The following is a 16104-nucleotide window of genomic DNA, read 5'->3' as shown; positions in this document are numbered from 1 at the left end:
AAACCCAGGATAGCTAAAACTATCTGGGGGAATCACTATCCCTGAACTCAAGCAGTACTACAGAGCAATAGTGATAAAAACTGCATGGTATTGGTACAGAGACAGACAGATAGATCAGTGGAACAGAATTGAAGACCCAGAAATGAACCCACACACCTATGGTCACTTGAATTTTGACAAAGATGCCAAAACCATCCAATGGAAAAAAGATAGCATTTTCATCAAATGGTGCTGGTTCAACTGTCCCACGCTACGTCTCGCCAGCAAGAATGACGCAGGAAACAAAGGATCCTTCTGCAGAAAATAGCTTTAATGCATCTTGAGAGCGAGAGCACAAGCTTACAATACAGAGACCCCGAGTGAGGGAAAGAACATCCCTTATATAGGAAACTATCCTCGCCTAGGACGTGTCACTCTCTGGCTGGTCGCTGCCAGATGTGCCAGATGACGTACCACAGCATACGTGTCCCCCTGAGTGAGGAATTTACCAGGCGCTTGCGTATTGCCCTTTTATTAGGTGCATCTTGCCGGATATCGGCGCCATCTTACAATGGAGAATGTGAGGACGGCCCTCCACATCTCCCCCTTATCTGTTTTTAAGCAAATAGGACACCCATAAATAGGAGGGTGAAGACAGAAGTCATATCCTCGCACAAAGTTGGCGAACCTGTACAAGAGAGATACCCTTAAGCTGTTGTTGAGACCCAGGGCACTCCCAACCCGTCGCACTGCCATTTTTTCGAGGGAGGGAAAACTGCGGCAGATACCCTCATGTAATATGACATGCCTTCCAGGGAGCATGTTTGGTAGAGCTTCCCTGTGCGATGCTAAGCTCGTCATCCCTCATGGGCTGCTCAAGCCGGACACTCTAATCCTGTGCAATGAACTGAGGTTCTAGGAGTGCAAGAGCTGTCCAGCTGGCGACCTATTGCTTAAGCATGGTTAACCAAATATCAACTAACGCTCCTTGTTCAAGGGCTATAAGCGCCTGGGCGATCACAATTTTGTCCCTCTTTGTTTGAAATCTCAATTAGCAAAGCAACCAGAGGAGTAACACTAATCCGCAGCAGAGGACTGCTCCAAAAAGTCCCACCCCCACCCATTCCTTAAAATAAGAGACTGCTGAGGTGATCCAGGATGACAACCCTTCTGTCAAAGACAGATCCAGTCGGGTAGAATTGACTTGAATGATGGCCGCTCTCAATTCCCTAAGCGTCTGCTCAAAATCTGAGGTCCAATTCTGTAACAAATGCTGTGAAAGGGTTTTAGACAAATTGGCAGGTTTGGTAAATTGTTCATACTGTATAGATGTGACACAAAGGCCGGGGAGCTTTTGTTCACAGTCAAGCTGGGCCAGTTGCCATAGGATGTCTAGCTGCTCTTGGACCAGATCTATACATTGGTTAACAAGCATGAGGCCTCCTTGTATCTGAGTATTAGCCAAGGCCTGTCTGTCCAGAGCCACAGAGACGGTAGCCGATAAATCATTGATAGTTTGGGTTGTCTGTACTGAATTTGACAAGGCCAATGCCGAGGCAGTAACCGAGGCAGCAACTGCCGTTGTAGCAATAATGCCAACAATAATTGCAGAAATGCCAAAATCTCTCTTTCCTCTAAATAAGGTCAGGGTCCCCGGAGTCTCAACAGGGACCGGGAAAAGTGAGGCATGCGGGTAACTACCGCTATGGAATATTGGCTAGCATCCCAACACAGGGCATAAAAACATGAACCGTCTGTACAATTCAATTTAGAAACTTTAGTGGCATATAATCCACACAAATGGCGGCCAGACACAAACCGGAGCAGGGTTAAACCCCGTGCTCCAGTAAGATTTATATTTTATATGAGTAGCTGTCCAGACAGAGGCTGAAGGGTGGATATTGCCCTTCCAGGAAAATGATAACCGTCCCTTTTCGCCCTTTCCTCCAAGTAGCATCGCCATGGGCGTAAGATCAGTGCAGCTACCATTAACGCCACAAAGCATCCATTGATCAAAGGGATTATTATTGGACCGTCTAGGATCAATGGTGGTGAAGTTTACTCCGCCCCCCAAATCAGGGGAGAAGGAAAAAAAAATTCTGGACTGCCCAGGCACAGTCCCGGGACTGGCAACCAGTCCAAGGCAAAGTAAGTTCTTCACCCTGGGTCCCTCTACAAAAGGGTGCCAACTTTGGTTGACGGAGAGGGCAGGTGGAGGAGTTAATGTAAGGCCACCAACCATAGAGAACTGTGGCGTTAGCCACAATGTCTTCCTCACCAGTTCCCCATGTGGCCTCCCTTAACCAAGCAGAAGATTGATTACTCAACATAATGCAAGGAAGATCAGAAGATATTTTGTTGAATATGCCAAAACAAAGGCTGCCCTTAAGGGGAATAATCCTATTTTCTTTTACTTGCTCTATTTGGGAATCTAGTGGTAAATAGGCTAGTCCCAATTCTTTGTTGTTAGTAAAGAAACGTGGAAACACTTGGGCATTATACATCACCGGCATCGGGAGGGGGAAGGTTGACATAATTCCCCACCGTAGTTCGCTCTGCACCTTTATTGGCACTCCCTGGATCAGCATGAGGATCACCAGAGTTATCATCTTCTTGGTCCTCTGTCTTGATATTCTGAGTAAGTCGTCCCGGGACCCAAACTGGATTTTCATTATCCTGTGGAAAAACACAAACAGCTCCCCTGGATCTTATCAAAACAGGATCTGGGCCCTTCCATTTGTTTGTCAATACATCCTTCCATTTAACTAATTCTTTTGTCCTTTTGGGCTCTGAGCAATGTCGCTCAGCCGCTGTTTGCCCAGCTTCATCAAGATTTAAAAAATTTAAGGTAAAAAGGGCCAAAGCAGTGGCCACTCGGGGTGTTGGGGGGAGTTCTATCATAATTCCCCCTTTTTGTTTTATTAAATATCATTTGAGCATCCGATGAGCGCGCTCTATGATTCCCTGTCCTTGAGGGATGTAGGGCAGGCCTGTCAGATGGGTAACTTGCATCTGAGCACAAAACTGATGGAATTTTTGAGATGTATAGGCAGGGCCATTATCAGTTTTTACACATCTTGGCTTTCCCCAAGCACTCCATGCTTCGAGGCAGTGCTGAATGACATGTGTTGTTTTTTCTCCTGTAAGTGGGGTGGCATGTAGAATGCCAGAACATGTATCTATAGATACATGCACATACTGTAATTTTCCAAAAGTAGAATTATGAGTAACATCCATTTGCCAGATTTGCAATGGCTGTATTCCTCTCGGGTTGACCCCGATGTGAGGGACTGGGAGGAACTGGCAGCACTGTTGGCATTGGGTGACTATATCACGTGCCTCTTTTCTAGTTATAGAGAAGCGGCGGCGTAAAGTTTCCGAGGTAACATGGAAATTGCCATGAAAAGTTTTAGCGGCCTCTAGAGGAGAGGCCAGGGCCACAGCTATCATTTTTGTGGCTTTGTCAGCCAAATCATTCCCTGAACTCATTGGACCAGGGAGTCCAGAATGGGCCCGTATATGAGTAATATATACAGGGAATCTCCTATTTATTAAAATAATTTGGATTTTTTGGAAAATCTCTGCTACCTTGCTAGTTGTCTTAATTACGCCGGCGGTTTCAAGGATATTAACAGCATTGACCACATAGGAGGAATCTGAAACAATATTTAGAGGCATCTGGAATTTTTCAAGGACCTCCATGACCACTAGGCATTCTACCACTTGGGGTGAGGTTTCAAAATATTGTCATGAGAACACTTGGGAATTTACCACATATGCTCCCACCCCTGTTTTTGACCCATCCGTATACACTGTTATCCCTTCTTTTAACGGTCTGTGGGATGTGACGCGAGGGAAAACAACAGGTTGTGATATAGCAAAACATAATAGGGGGTGTTTAGGATAATGATTATCTATCTGTCCAGCAAAGGAAGTAACTAACACTGCCCAAGCATTTGAGGTAGCAGCTAATGTTTGAACCTGAATGGCTGTATATGGTACTATAAAAGTTTTGGGTTCTTTCCCAAAATGAGTAATAGCTGCCTTCAACCCGCGGAGTGCAAGCTGAGCGACCGCATCGGGATACCAGTCAATAATCTTAGCAGGAGATGCATTGGGATGGATCCATAATAAAGGCCCATTCTGCCACAAGACAGCGGTTGGTAATTGCATAGTTTTGAAAACGCACAAATCAAAAGGTTTGGTTTCATCAATGTGCTGCAATTGAGCATCCTGTAAGGCCTTTTCTACAACTTGTAAGGCCCGGTTTGCGGCTGGGGTCAATGCTCTCGGAGAGGAGATATGAGAGTCCCCTTCCAAATATCAAATAAGGGCTTCAACTCAGCAGAGGAAATCTTTAAAAATGGTCTCAGGCAATTTATATCTCCCAATAACTTTTGGAAATCATTTAAGGTATGCAAATGATCTCTGCGAATCTCTAATTTCTGGGGAACTATTTTTTCAGGATAAATGACCGATCCCAGAAATGACCCTATTTCTGCAATTTGGACCTTTTCTACAGCGACTTGTAGTCCCCATCGTCCCAATGTTTTGATTAAGATGGGATATGAGGTCTGTAAGGTTGTTAAATCTCTATCACACATTAAAATGTCATCCATGTAATGAGCCAGAAGCAAAGATGGAAATTGCTTCCTTGTAGGTTCAAGGGCTCGTTGCACATATAGCTGACAAATAGTGGGGCTATTGGCCATGCCTTGAGGTAGGACCTTCCACTGAAATCTCTTATCAGGTTCAAGATGATTAGTAGCTGGTATAGTAAATGCAAACCTCTGTCTGTCCTGTGGACACAAGGGGATGGAAAAGAAACAATCCTTAATGTCTATAATTATTATCTTCCATTGCTTAGGTAAGGCGGAGAGTAAGGGTAGGCCTCGTTGGATCGAGCCAAATAAACGCATCTGTGCATTAATGGCTCTCAAATCATGGAGAAGTCTCCATTTTCCTGATTTTTTCTTTATCACAAAAATAGGAGTATTCCATGGTGAAATGGACGGTTCTAAATGACCAAGCTGCAATTTTTCATTAACCAATTTAGTGGCAGCTTCTAATTTTTCAGAGGATAGATGCCATTGAGGAACCCATATAGCTTCCTATGTAAGCCAGGTTATGGGCATAGAACCCTCAATGGCACCTAGGAAAAACCCAGGCCTTGTTTATGGGGGTTTGCGACTGGTTCAATGGGCGTGAGACAGCCCTGTTCTAATCGCCCTAGGCCTTTCCCTTCCTTATAGCCCATCCTTGACATCATGTGGGCCACTTGTTGGGGGTATTCGTTAGATAAGGTTAGTCCCATGGTCTGCATAACATCTCTCCCCCAAAGATTAACAGGTAGGGGAAGTACATAGGGAACAAATTGTCCCTGTCGGCCATCGACAGTCGTCCAAGTTAGAGTGGCAGAGCCGATTTTAGGGCACGACTGGTAGCCTAAGCCTTGTAGTGAGTGAGAAGATCTTATGGTAGGCCATGATTGAGGCCACCATTTTGAGGAAATTATACTTTTATCAGCCCCAGTATCCAGAATGCCTTCAAATTTCTTTCCATTAATTTCTAAGCTCAATTTTGGGCGGTTGTTAAGATGAACCACCAAATATGTCAAATCATTACCAGTGGACCCCATGGGCCACTTGGTATCCTGTATTGTGGTTTGGGAGCACAGAAGGAGTAATAACTGTGCTATTCTATCTCCTTCACTTATGGAAAAAACCCCATCGGGACTTGAACAAAGAATCTGAATATCAAGAGAGCGCTGAGCTTCAACAAGGCCTGGATGGACTATCAGTCCTTGTAGGGTGAGAGATCCTCTCCCAAGGACAAGGCCTATGGTTCCTGGGGGCAAAGGCCCCACAGTCTAAGCAGGAATTGGCTGAATGCCCATCTGGGGCATTAGAAAGAAGTCGGAGGCGGCACACAGGTCCAATTTTGTGTCACCTCTTGGGGAGTCTCCTCTGTCAGGGTCATGGCTTTCTGAAAGCGGTTCCCATATCTTTGAGGGCCCTGGGACCGGGGGCCCAACGATCCATTTTTTGACATCCCATTAGGCTGAGCTTCCAAAGGAGGGAGTAGTTTTCCCTTAATATCCCTCACTGAGCGGCACTGGTCAGGCCTATGGTAGCCCTTGCCACATCGGACACAGATAGTTGCAGGCCTCCTGTCTCCCTTGGTTATCCTACAGTCTCTTTTTAAATGGCCCATTTTTCCACATTGAAAACATGATCTTCTATCTGTCCCTTTAAGGGGGTGTTGCCGGGACTGGAGAATGGCGGCCACCAAGCCTGCATTAGTAAGAGGCCCGCCGGGTTCTCTGCAGACTCTGAGCCAGTCCTGTAATCCTTTGTTTTTTCTGGGTGCTATAGCATTCCTGGGTGGCTTGCTCATAAACGAGCTGTTCTATGAGCGGTGCTGCTTGCTCCGCATCACCAAATATTCGTCCTGCAGTTTCTGTCATTCTGGCTACGAAGTCTGAGAACGGTTCCTGAGGTCCCTGGATGATATGAGTAAGTTGATTATCGGCTCCGCCTTTCCTAGTGAGTGCCTTCCAGGCCTTAATGGCCGAGCTGGAGACTTGAATATAAACGCCCCAATGGTAATTAGCTTGGTCCGCTGAGAAGCGGCCCTGTCCTGTCAAGAGTTCAAACGTCCATTCTCGCTGCTCAGGCGTTAACGCCGTGGCATTAGCTCTGGCCTGTGTTTGAGCCGCCTCATACCAAAGCACTTTCAATTCCATATATTGGCCCATGTTCACAAGGGTCGCTTTTGCAATCATCTGCCAATCGGAGGGTGTCAAATAATTCAGGGCCAGCCTTTCAAGAATGGTTAGGGTAAAATTGGCTGTAACTCCGTACTTTCTGACAGACTCCGCCAGCTCTTTTATTTGGCTATATTTGACTGGGGCATGAACCCGCTCACCCTCCTGCGTTTCAAAGACCGGGAACGTCATCCGCAGCTTCCTTCTCACCCTATCGGGGACTAAAGAGAATGCGCAAGAGCGCGCCTCATACGGAGGGGGTGCGGTTGACGACTGCCGTGGCAGAAGCTTTTTATTACCTTTCTTTTGTTCCTCGGGGTGATATTTCTCTTCCTCATATCTAGCTACTTCCTCATATAACTCGGCCTCCTCCTCTGAATCTAAGATTCCATTCTCAGAGCTATCAGAACTGTCGAGGTTCAGCGCTTCTAGCTCTTTCACAGGGTATATGCTGGCTCCCCCTCCCGGTTGCTGTGTAGAGAGGGAAGTGCCGGAATCTGAAAGCTTTAACACTCCCTTATCCGCGGACTTAATGGGAGGGCTCTTTTTCTTTCTCAGGATGTCCTTTTTCTTGTGCGCACCTAATCTCTCACTACGTTCAGTTTCTGACATACTCTCTCGAAATACCTCGAGTGTGGTCTGCCCTCCTACAACTGCTGCCTTGCACACTTCATCTGCTAAGCAATTTTTGACTAGTTTCCATATGGCTTTAGTTCCTAGATGCAGATCTTTCTCCGCCAATTTTCTGTCTAGGTCCCTTCCAAGTTTGTCCCATGAGGCAATTGTAAACGAGCCTGAGCAGGCAAACCACGGAGCCACTCTGTCCACTTCTTTCACAAAGTTTTTAAGTGTTCTTCCTCCAATTTTAATGTCCCTCTGCTTTAGCACCGTTTCCAGAGCCGTGATCACAGACTGTGAGGATCCCATGAGGGACCAAGAACACCCAGCGGCTTATCTACGTCCATCTGACAAGGCGTGAGTAGAAACAGACACGCCGCTCTCTTATATACGGGAGTATTACGCGTACTTCCCGGGCGGTGCTATCGCGTCCCTGCTCCCCAACAGTAAAGGGGAGCTGCGCGAAGCTCACTTATTTACGAGAGACTGAGACGCGCCTCCAGCTGCTGTCCTTTTAGCAGCGGAAATGGTGAAAACAGTACATAATAATAAGAAAGAGTAGGGTGGCTCCGAGAACAAATACCATAGCCTCAACAAATCCTTCCCAAGGCAGCGACAACCCCAGACCAAAATCCAAGAAAGGCATGCCTCTCTGAACGTATTTTTTTTTACCTGCAGTTCTGAATCCTCCTTGTCACCAAGGGGTCTCCGGAGGTGCTGATGAAGTCTTTTTCCCGGGTTTCTGGCACCAAATGTCCCACGCTACGTCTCGCCAGCAAGAATGACACAGGACACAAAGGATCCTTCTGCAGAAAATAGCTTTAATGCATCTTGAGAGCGAGAGCACAAGCTTACAATACAGAGACCCCGAGTGAGGGAAAGAACATCCCTTATATAGGAAACTATCCTCGCCTAGGACGTGTCACTCTCTGGCTGGTCGCTGCCAGATGTGCCAGATGACGTACCACAGCATACGTGTCCCCCTGAGTGAGGAATTTACCAGGCGCTTGCGTATTGCCCTTTTATTAGGTGCATCCTGCCGGATATCGGCGCCATCTTACAATGGAGAATGTGAGGACGGCCCTCCACATTCAACTGCAGGTCAGCATGTAGTACAATGCCGATAGATCCACGTTTATCACCCTATACAAAGCTTAAGTCCAAGTGGATCAAGGACCTCCACATCAAACCAGATACACTCAAACTAATAGAACAAAAAGTGGGGAAGCATCTTGAACACATGGGCACTGGAGAAAATTCTCTGAACAAAATACCAATGGCTTATGCTCTAAGATCAAGAATCGCCAAATGGGATCTCATAAAACTGCAAAGCTTCTGTAAGGCAAAGGACACTGTTGCTGGGAGAAAATGACAACCAACAGATTGGGAAAAGAATTTTACCAATCCTATAACTGATAGAGGGCTTATATCAAAAATACACAAAAAAACTCAAGAAGTTAGACTTCAGGGAGACAAATAACCCTATTAAAAATGGGGTTCATAGCTAAACAAAGAATTCACAGCTGAGGAATGCGGAGTGGCTGAGAAGCACCTAAAGAAATGTTCAACATCTTTAGTCATAAGGGAAATGCAAATCAAAACAACCCTGAGATTTCACCTCACACCAGTCAGAATGGCTAAGATAAAAATCTCAGGTGACAGCAAATGCTGGCCAGGATGTGGAGAAAGAGGAATACTCCTCCATTGTTGGTGGGATTGCAGACTTGTACAACCATTCTGGAAATCAATCTGGAGGTTCCTCAGAAAATTGGACATTGAACTACCTGAGGACCCAGCTATACCTCTCTTGGGCATATACACACAAGATGCCCCAAGATGTAACAAAGTCCCATGCTCCACTATGTTCATAGCTGCTGTATTTAAAATAGCCAGAAGCTGGAAAGAACCCAGATGCCTTTCAACAGAGGAATGGATACAGAAAATGTGGTACATCTACACAATGGAATATTACTCAGCTATCAAGAATAATGACTTTATGAAATCCATGGGCAAATGGATGGAACTGGAAAATATCCTGAGTGAGGTAACCCAATGGCAGAAAAACACGCATGGTATGCACTCATTGATAAGTTGCTATTAGCCTAAATGCTCAAATTACCCTAGATGCACAGAACACATGAAACTCAAGACGGATGACCAAAGTGCAAATGCTTTACATGTGACCCATACATGTACAGCCACCAAACTAGATAAGATCGATGAAGCAAAGAAGTCCAGCTGGAAAGCAACCAGATGTAGATCTGTCCTGAGAGACACAGCCAGAATACAGCAAGTACATTGGCAAATACCATCATTAAACCACTGAACTGTGAACGGGACCTCAGTTGAAGGAATTAGAGAAAGGACTGAAGGAGCTTGAAGGAGCCCGAGACCCCATATGAACAACAATGCCAAGCAACCAGAGCTTCCAGGGACTAAGCCACTACCTAAAGACTATACATTGACTTACCCTGGGCTCCAAACTCATAGGTAGCAATGAATAACCTAGTTAGAGCACCGGTGGAAGGGGAGGCACTTGGTTCTGCCAAGAGTGAACCGTCAGTGAATGTGATTGTTGGGGGGAGGGCGGTAATGGGGGTAGAATTGGGAGGGGAACATCCAGAGGAATTGGGAGGGAGGGTATAGGGGGATGTTGGCCTGGAAACTGGGAAAGGGAATGACAATCGAAATGTAAATAAAAAATACCCAACTTCCTGGTTGCTGTGGCCATGGAGAGCTCCCAGGCAGCACCCCACGAGCAAACGTGAGACTCGGGACCACAGGTAAGACCAACGTTTCTGCTGTAAGAGACTTGCCTAGTGACCTCAGGACACACAGAGGCAAAATTCCTCTAGGACCGGGCACTTCTGCTGTTTACCGGGAGTCCCAAACCCGCGGATCCCTGCCCGCAGCAATTCTCTGCTCCCAAACCCCGTGGGGGAGAGACCTCACGGCCTGGTCAGGTGGGCACTCCTGAGACTGCAGAGCAGAAGAGACCACCAGCACTGCCCACCCCTGCCCACATCCCCGGCTCAAGAGGAAACTGTATACGGCGTCTGGGTTCCTGTAGAGGAGGGCTCAAGAGCAGCAGGACCTCTGCGCCTGAGACACCACCATAACCTGAAGAGAGCTACCAGATACACAGTTCTCTGCACCCAAATCCCGTGGGAGGGAGAGCTAAACCTTCAGAGAGGCAGACATGCCTGGGAAACCAGAAGAGACTGCACTCTGCACACATCTCTGACGCCAGAGGAAAACACCCCACGAGCAAACTTGAGCCTCGGGACCACAGGTAAGACCACCTTTACTGCTGCAAGTGAGATGCCTGGTGAACTCCAGACACAGGCCCACAGGAACAGCTGAAGACCTGTAGATAGGAAAAACTACACGCCCGAAAGCAGAATACTCTGTCCCCATAACTGGCTGAAAGAAAACAGGAAAACAGGTCTACAGCACTCCTGACACACAGGCTTATAGGACAGTCTAGCCACTGTCAGAAATAGCAGAACAAAGTAACACTAGAGATAATATGATGGCGAGAGGCAAACGCAGGAACCCAAGCAACAGAAACCAAGACTACATGGGATCATCAGAGCCCAATTCTCCCACCAAAGCAAACACGGAATATCAAAACACACCAGAAAAGCAAGATCTAGTTTCAAAATCATATATGATCATGATGCTGGAGGACTTCAAGAAAGACATGAAGAACTCCCTTAGAGAAAAAGTAGAAGCCTAGAGAGAGGAATCGCAAAAATCCCTGAAAGAATTCCAGGAAAACACAATCAAACAGTTGAAGGAATTAAAAATGGAAATAGAAGCAATCAAGAAAGAACACATGGAAACAACCCTGGATATAGAAAACCAAAAGAAGAGACTAGGAGTTGTAGATATGAGCTTCACTAACAGAATACAAGAGATGGAAGAGAGAATCTCAGGAGCAGAAGATTCCATAGAAATCATCGACTCAACTGTCAAAGATAATGTAAAGCAGAAAAAGCTACTGGTCCAAAACATACAGGAAATCCAGGACTCAATGAGAAGGTCAAACCTAAGGATAATAGGTATAGAAGAGAGTGAAGACTCCCAGCTCAAAGGACCAGTAAATATCTTGAACAAAATCATAGAAGAAAACTTCCCTAACCTAAAGAAAGAGATACCCATAGGCATACAAGAAGCCTACAGAACTCCAAATAGATTGGACCATAAAAGAAACACCTCCCGTCACATAATAGTCAAAAGACTAAACGCACAAAATAAAGAAAGAATATTAAAAGCAGTAAGGGAGAAAAGTCAAGTAACATATAAAGGCAGACCTATCAGAATCACACCAGACTTTTCGCCAGAAACTATGAAAGCCTGGACAGATGTCATACAGACCCTAAGAGAACACAAATGCTAGCCCAGGTTACTGTATACTGCAAAACTCTCAATTAACATAGATGGAGAAACCAAGATATTCCATGACAAAACCAAATTTACACAATATCTTTCTACAAATCCAGCACTACAAAGGATAATAAATGGTAAAGCCCAACATAAGGAGGCAAGCTATACCCTAGAAGAAGCAAGAAACTAATCGTCTTGGCAACAAAACAAAGAGAAGAAAAGCACACAAACATAACCTCACATCCAAATATGAATATAACAGGAAGCAATAATCACTATTCCTTAATATCTCTCAACATCAATGGCCTCAACTCCCCAATAAAAAGACATAGATTAACAAACTGGATACGCAACGAGGACCCTGCATTTTGCTGCCAACACGAAACACACCTCAGAGACAAAGACAGACACTACCTCAGAGTGAAAGGCTGGGAAAAAACTGTCCAAGCAAATGGTCAGAAGAAGTAAGCTGGAGTAGCCATTCTAATATCAAATAAAATCAATTTTCAACTAAAAGTCATCAAAAGAGTTAAGGAAGGACACTGCATATTCATCAAAGGAAAAATCCATCAAGATGAACTCTCAATCCTAAATATCTATGCCCCAAATACAAGGGCACCTACATATGTAAAAGAAATCTTACTAAAGCTCAAAACACACTTTGCACCTCACACAATAATAGTAGGAGATTTCAACACCCCACTCTCATCAATGGACAGATCATGGAAACAGAAATTAAACAGAAACATAGACAGACTAAGAGAAGTCACGAGCCAAATGGACTTAACAGATATTTATAGAACATTCTATCCTAAAGCAAAAGGATATACCTTCTTCGCAGCTCCTCATGGTACTTTCTCCAAAATTGACCATATAATTGGTCAAAAAACGGGCCTCAACAGGTACAGAAACAGAGAAATAATCCCATGCGTGCTATCAGACCATCAAGGCCTAAAACTGGTCTTCAATAACAATAAGGGAAGAATGCCCACATATACGTGGAAATTGAACAATGCTCTACTCAATGATAACCTGGTCAAGGAAGAAATAAAGAAAGAAATTAAAGACTTTTTAGAATTTAATGAAAATGAAGGTACAACATACCCAAACTTATGGGACACAATGAAAGCTGTGCTAAGAGGAAAACTCATAGCGCTGAGTGCCTGCAGAAAGAAACAGGAAAGAGCACATGTCAGCAGCTTGACAGCACACCTAAAAGCTCTAGAACAAAAAGAAGCAAATACACCCAGGAGGAGTAGAAGGCAGGAAATAATCAAACTCAGAGCTGAAATCAACCAAGTAGAATCAAAAAGGACCATAGAAAGAATCAACAGAACCAAAAGTTGGTTCTTTGAGAAAATCAACAAGATAGATAAACCCTTAGCCAGACTAACGAGAGGACACAGAGAGTGTGTCCAAATTAACAAAATCAGAAATGAAAAGGGAGACATAACTACAGATTCAGAGGAAATTAAAAAAATCATCAGATCTTACTGTCAAAGCCTATATTCAAGAAAAGTAGAAAATCTGGAGGAAATGGACAATTTCCTAGGCAGATACCAGGTACCGAAGTTAAATCAGGAACAGATAAACCAGTTAAACAACCCCATAACTCCTAAGGAAATAGAAGCAGTCAATAAAGGTCTCCCAAACAAAAAGAGCCCAGGTCCAGACGGGTTTAGTGCAGAATTCTATCAGACCTTCATAGAAGACCTCATACCAATACTATCCAAACTATTCCACAAAATTGAAACAGATGGAGCACTACTGAATTCCTTCTATGAAGCCACTATTACTCTTACACCTAAACCACACAAAGACCCAACAAAGGAAGAGATCTTCAGACCAATTTCCCTTATGAGTATCGACGCAAAAATACTCAATAAAATTCTGGCAAACCGAATCCAAGAGCACATCAAAACAATCATCCACCATGATCAAGTAGGCTTCATCCCAGGCATGCAGGGGTGGTTTAATATATGGAAAACCATCAACGTGATCCATTATATAAACAAACTGAAAGAACAAAACCACATGATTATTTCATTAGATGCTGAGAAAGCATTTGACAAAATTCAACACCCCTTCATGACAAAAGTCCTGGAAAGAATAGGAATTCATGGCCCATACCTAAACATAGTAAACGCCCTATACAGCAAACCAGTTCCTAACATTAAACTAAATGGAGAGAAACTTGAAGCAATCCCACTAAAATCAGGGACTAGACAAGGCTGTCCACTCTCTCCCTACTTATTCAATATCATTCTTGAAGTTCTAGCTAGTGCAATCAGACAACAAAAGGAGGTCATGGGGATACAGATCGGAAAAGAAGAAGTCAAAATATCACTATTTGCAGATGATATGATAGTATGTTTAAGTGATCCCAAAAGTTCCACCAGAGAACTACTAAAGCTGATAAACAACTTCAGAAAAGTGGCTGGGTATAAAATTAACTTAAATAAATCAGTAGCCTTCCTCTATACAAAAGAGAAACAATCCGAGAAAGAAATTAGGGAAACGACACCCTTCATAATAGACCCAAATAATATAAAGTACCTCAGTATGACTTTAACCAAGTGAGTAAAAGATTTGTACAATAAGAACTTCAAGACTCTGAAGAAAGAAATTGAAGAAGACCTCAGAAGATGGAAAGATCTCCCATGCTCATGGATTCGCAGGATTAATATTGTAAAAATGGCCATTTTACCAAAAGCAATCTACAGATTCAATGCAATCCATCAAAATACCAATCCAATTCTTCAAAGAGTTAGACAGAACAATTTGCAAATTCGTCTGGAATAACAAAAAACCCAGGATAGCTAAAACTATCCTCAACTATAAAAGGACTTCAGGGGGAATCACTATCCCTGAACTCAAGCAGTATTACAGAGCAATAGTGATAAAAACTGCATGGTATTGGTACAGAGAGGGACAGATAGACCAATGGAACAGAATTGAAGACCCAGAAATGAACCCACACACCTGTGGGGACTTGATATTTGACAAAGGAGCCAAAACCATCAAATGGAAAAAAGAGCATTTTCAGCAAATGGTGCTGGTTCAACTGAAGGTCAATGAAAAATCCCACGCAGAGAGACCCTTACTCAAGTCTTGGGAAATCGCGGACCCCAGACACAGAGAGACCATTTTGGATGTAATAAGCAAAGGCAAGGTTTATTACGGAGACCTATTACAGAGATCTCCGGGCCGACACGTATCCCGCGCAGGAGATAGAGGTGTGGGCCCCAAGAGGCTGGGAAAAAGAGTATTTAAAGGCAGAGGCTGTGAGCACCAGGGGATGGGGGATGTCAAAGGAGAATGTACCACAAGTTACAAGATTGTTTTATGGCTCCAGGAGATAAGGGGACGCCAGAAGGTTTTATGGCCCCCTGGTTCCTGGAACAGAGCTACTAAATCAGGAGAAGGTTAGGGTCTTCAGGTCTTCATTATTTTTAAAAGTTTGTCAAAATTGATGAAGCATCTGTATTTGAAACACCTCTGGTTAGGCTTGGGCTGCCTGGTTTCTTGGAGTGCTCTCTGCAGGACACAATGGCTGAAAAGCACAAGTAGGGGCTTACCAGGGTCTGGAGGACATCTGGTTAAAGTATGACTCTGAGTAAGCTGGGGGGATGTCTTTGGATGGTTTATGGGTCAGTCCTCGATTGCCTGAGCTGGTTCCTGCATTCCTTTTCTTTATCTTTATGGCCTGCTATTCCTGGCGGCAGGGCTTAGCCCTGAGTTTGTGTCTTTTGGGGCTAACTCTTTTAAATTTATATTTTTAAACCTAGATTTCGTATAATTTTCTTTTCATTCTTGTCTTCTCCTACTAAATAATTCTAATCTTAGAATTTTGATATCAAGTCTCGTATTTGGTCTCACCAGTTGTCCTAACTGACTGGTACTGTTGTCTCACAACCATCAACCGCACAGCACCCACTCGATTTTTAACAAAAACAATTAACCTGTTTGTCACGCAGGAGCCAAAAACTAAAAACAAGAAAATTATTAATAATGGCCCAGCTGTAGCAGAGTGTAGGGTAGTCATCCAGGGAGATCTACTAAACTAGCTCTCGAACCATCTCTTATGTGGTTTTTTTTTTTGTCTGTCTTTGTCTAACCTTTTTTTTAAGTTTATTTATGGAGTCTTTAATTACTCCTGAATGGTCTGTATAGAAGCAACATTTTTTCAGTGTAGCACACAGGCTCCTTCTTTAAGGAATATCAGGTCTAATCTTTTCTTATTTTGAAGGACTACCTCTGAGAGGGAGGTTAGGTATTCTTGGAGGTCAGCTAAAAAGTCTTTAGCATCAGGATTCTATCTGGACACTATCTAAACCTATACACCAAGGTCA

The 16104-nt window shown here is 44.1% G+C and overlaps 1 long non-coding RNA gene across 1 annotated transcript; it reads right to left on the bottom strand.

The window, feature by feature from the left end:
- Nucleotides 1–289: 289 nt before the first annotated feature.
- LOC147998124 (uncharacterized) lies at nt 290–14996 on the bottom strand. Its single transcript, XR_015646880.1, has 3 exons — nt 14791–14996; nt 8036–8182; nt 290–2655 (listed from the first exon to the last, which is right to left on the bottom strand). It is a non-coding gene; the product is annotated as an uncharacterized LOC147998124 (long non-coding RNA).
- Between the last annotated feature and the right edge of the window lie 1108 nt (nt 14997–16104).

This window comes from Rattus norvegicus, chromosome X, assembly GCF_021556685.1.
Source record: "Rattus norvegicus strain SHRSP/BbbUtx chromosome X, alternate assembly SHRSP_T2T, whole genome shotgun sequence".
Classification (NCBI taxonomy): Eukaryota; Metazoa; Chordata; class Mammalia; order Rodentia; family Muridae; genus Rattus; species Rattus norvegicus.
This window is presented reverse-complemented; position numbering and strand designations above follow the sequence as displayed.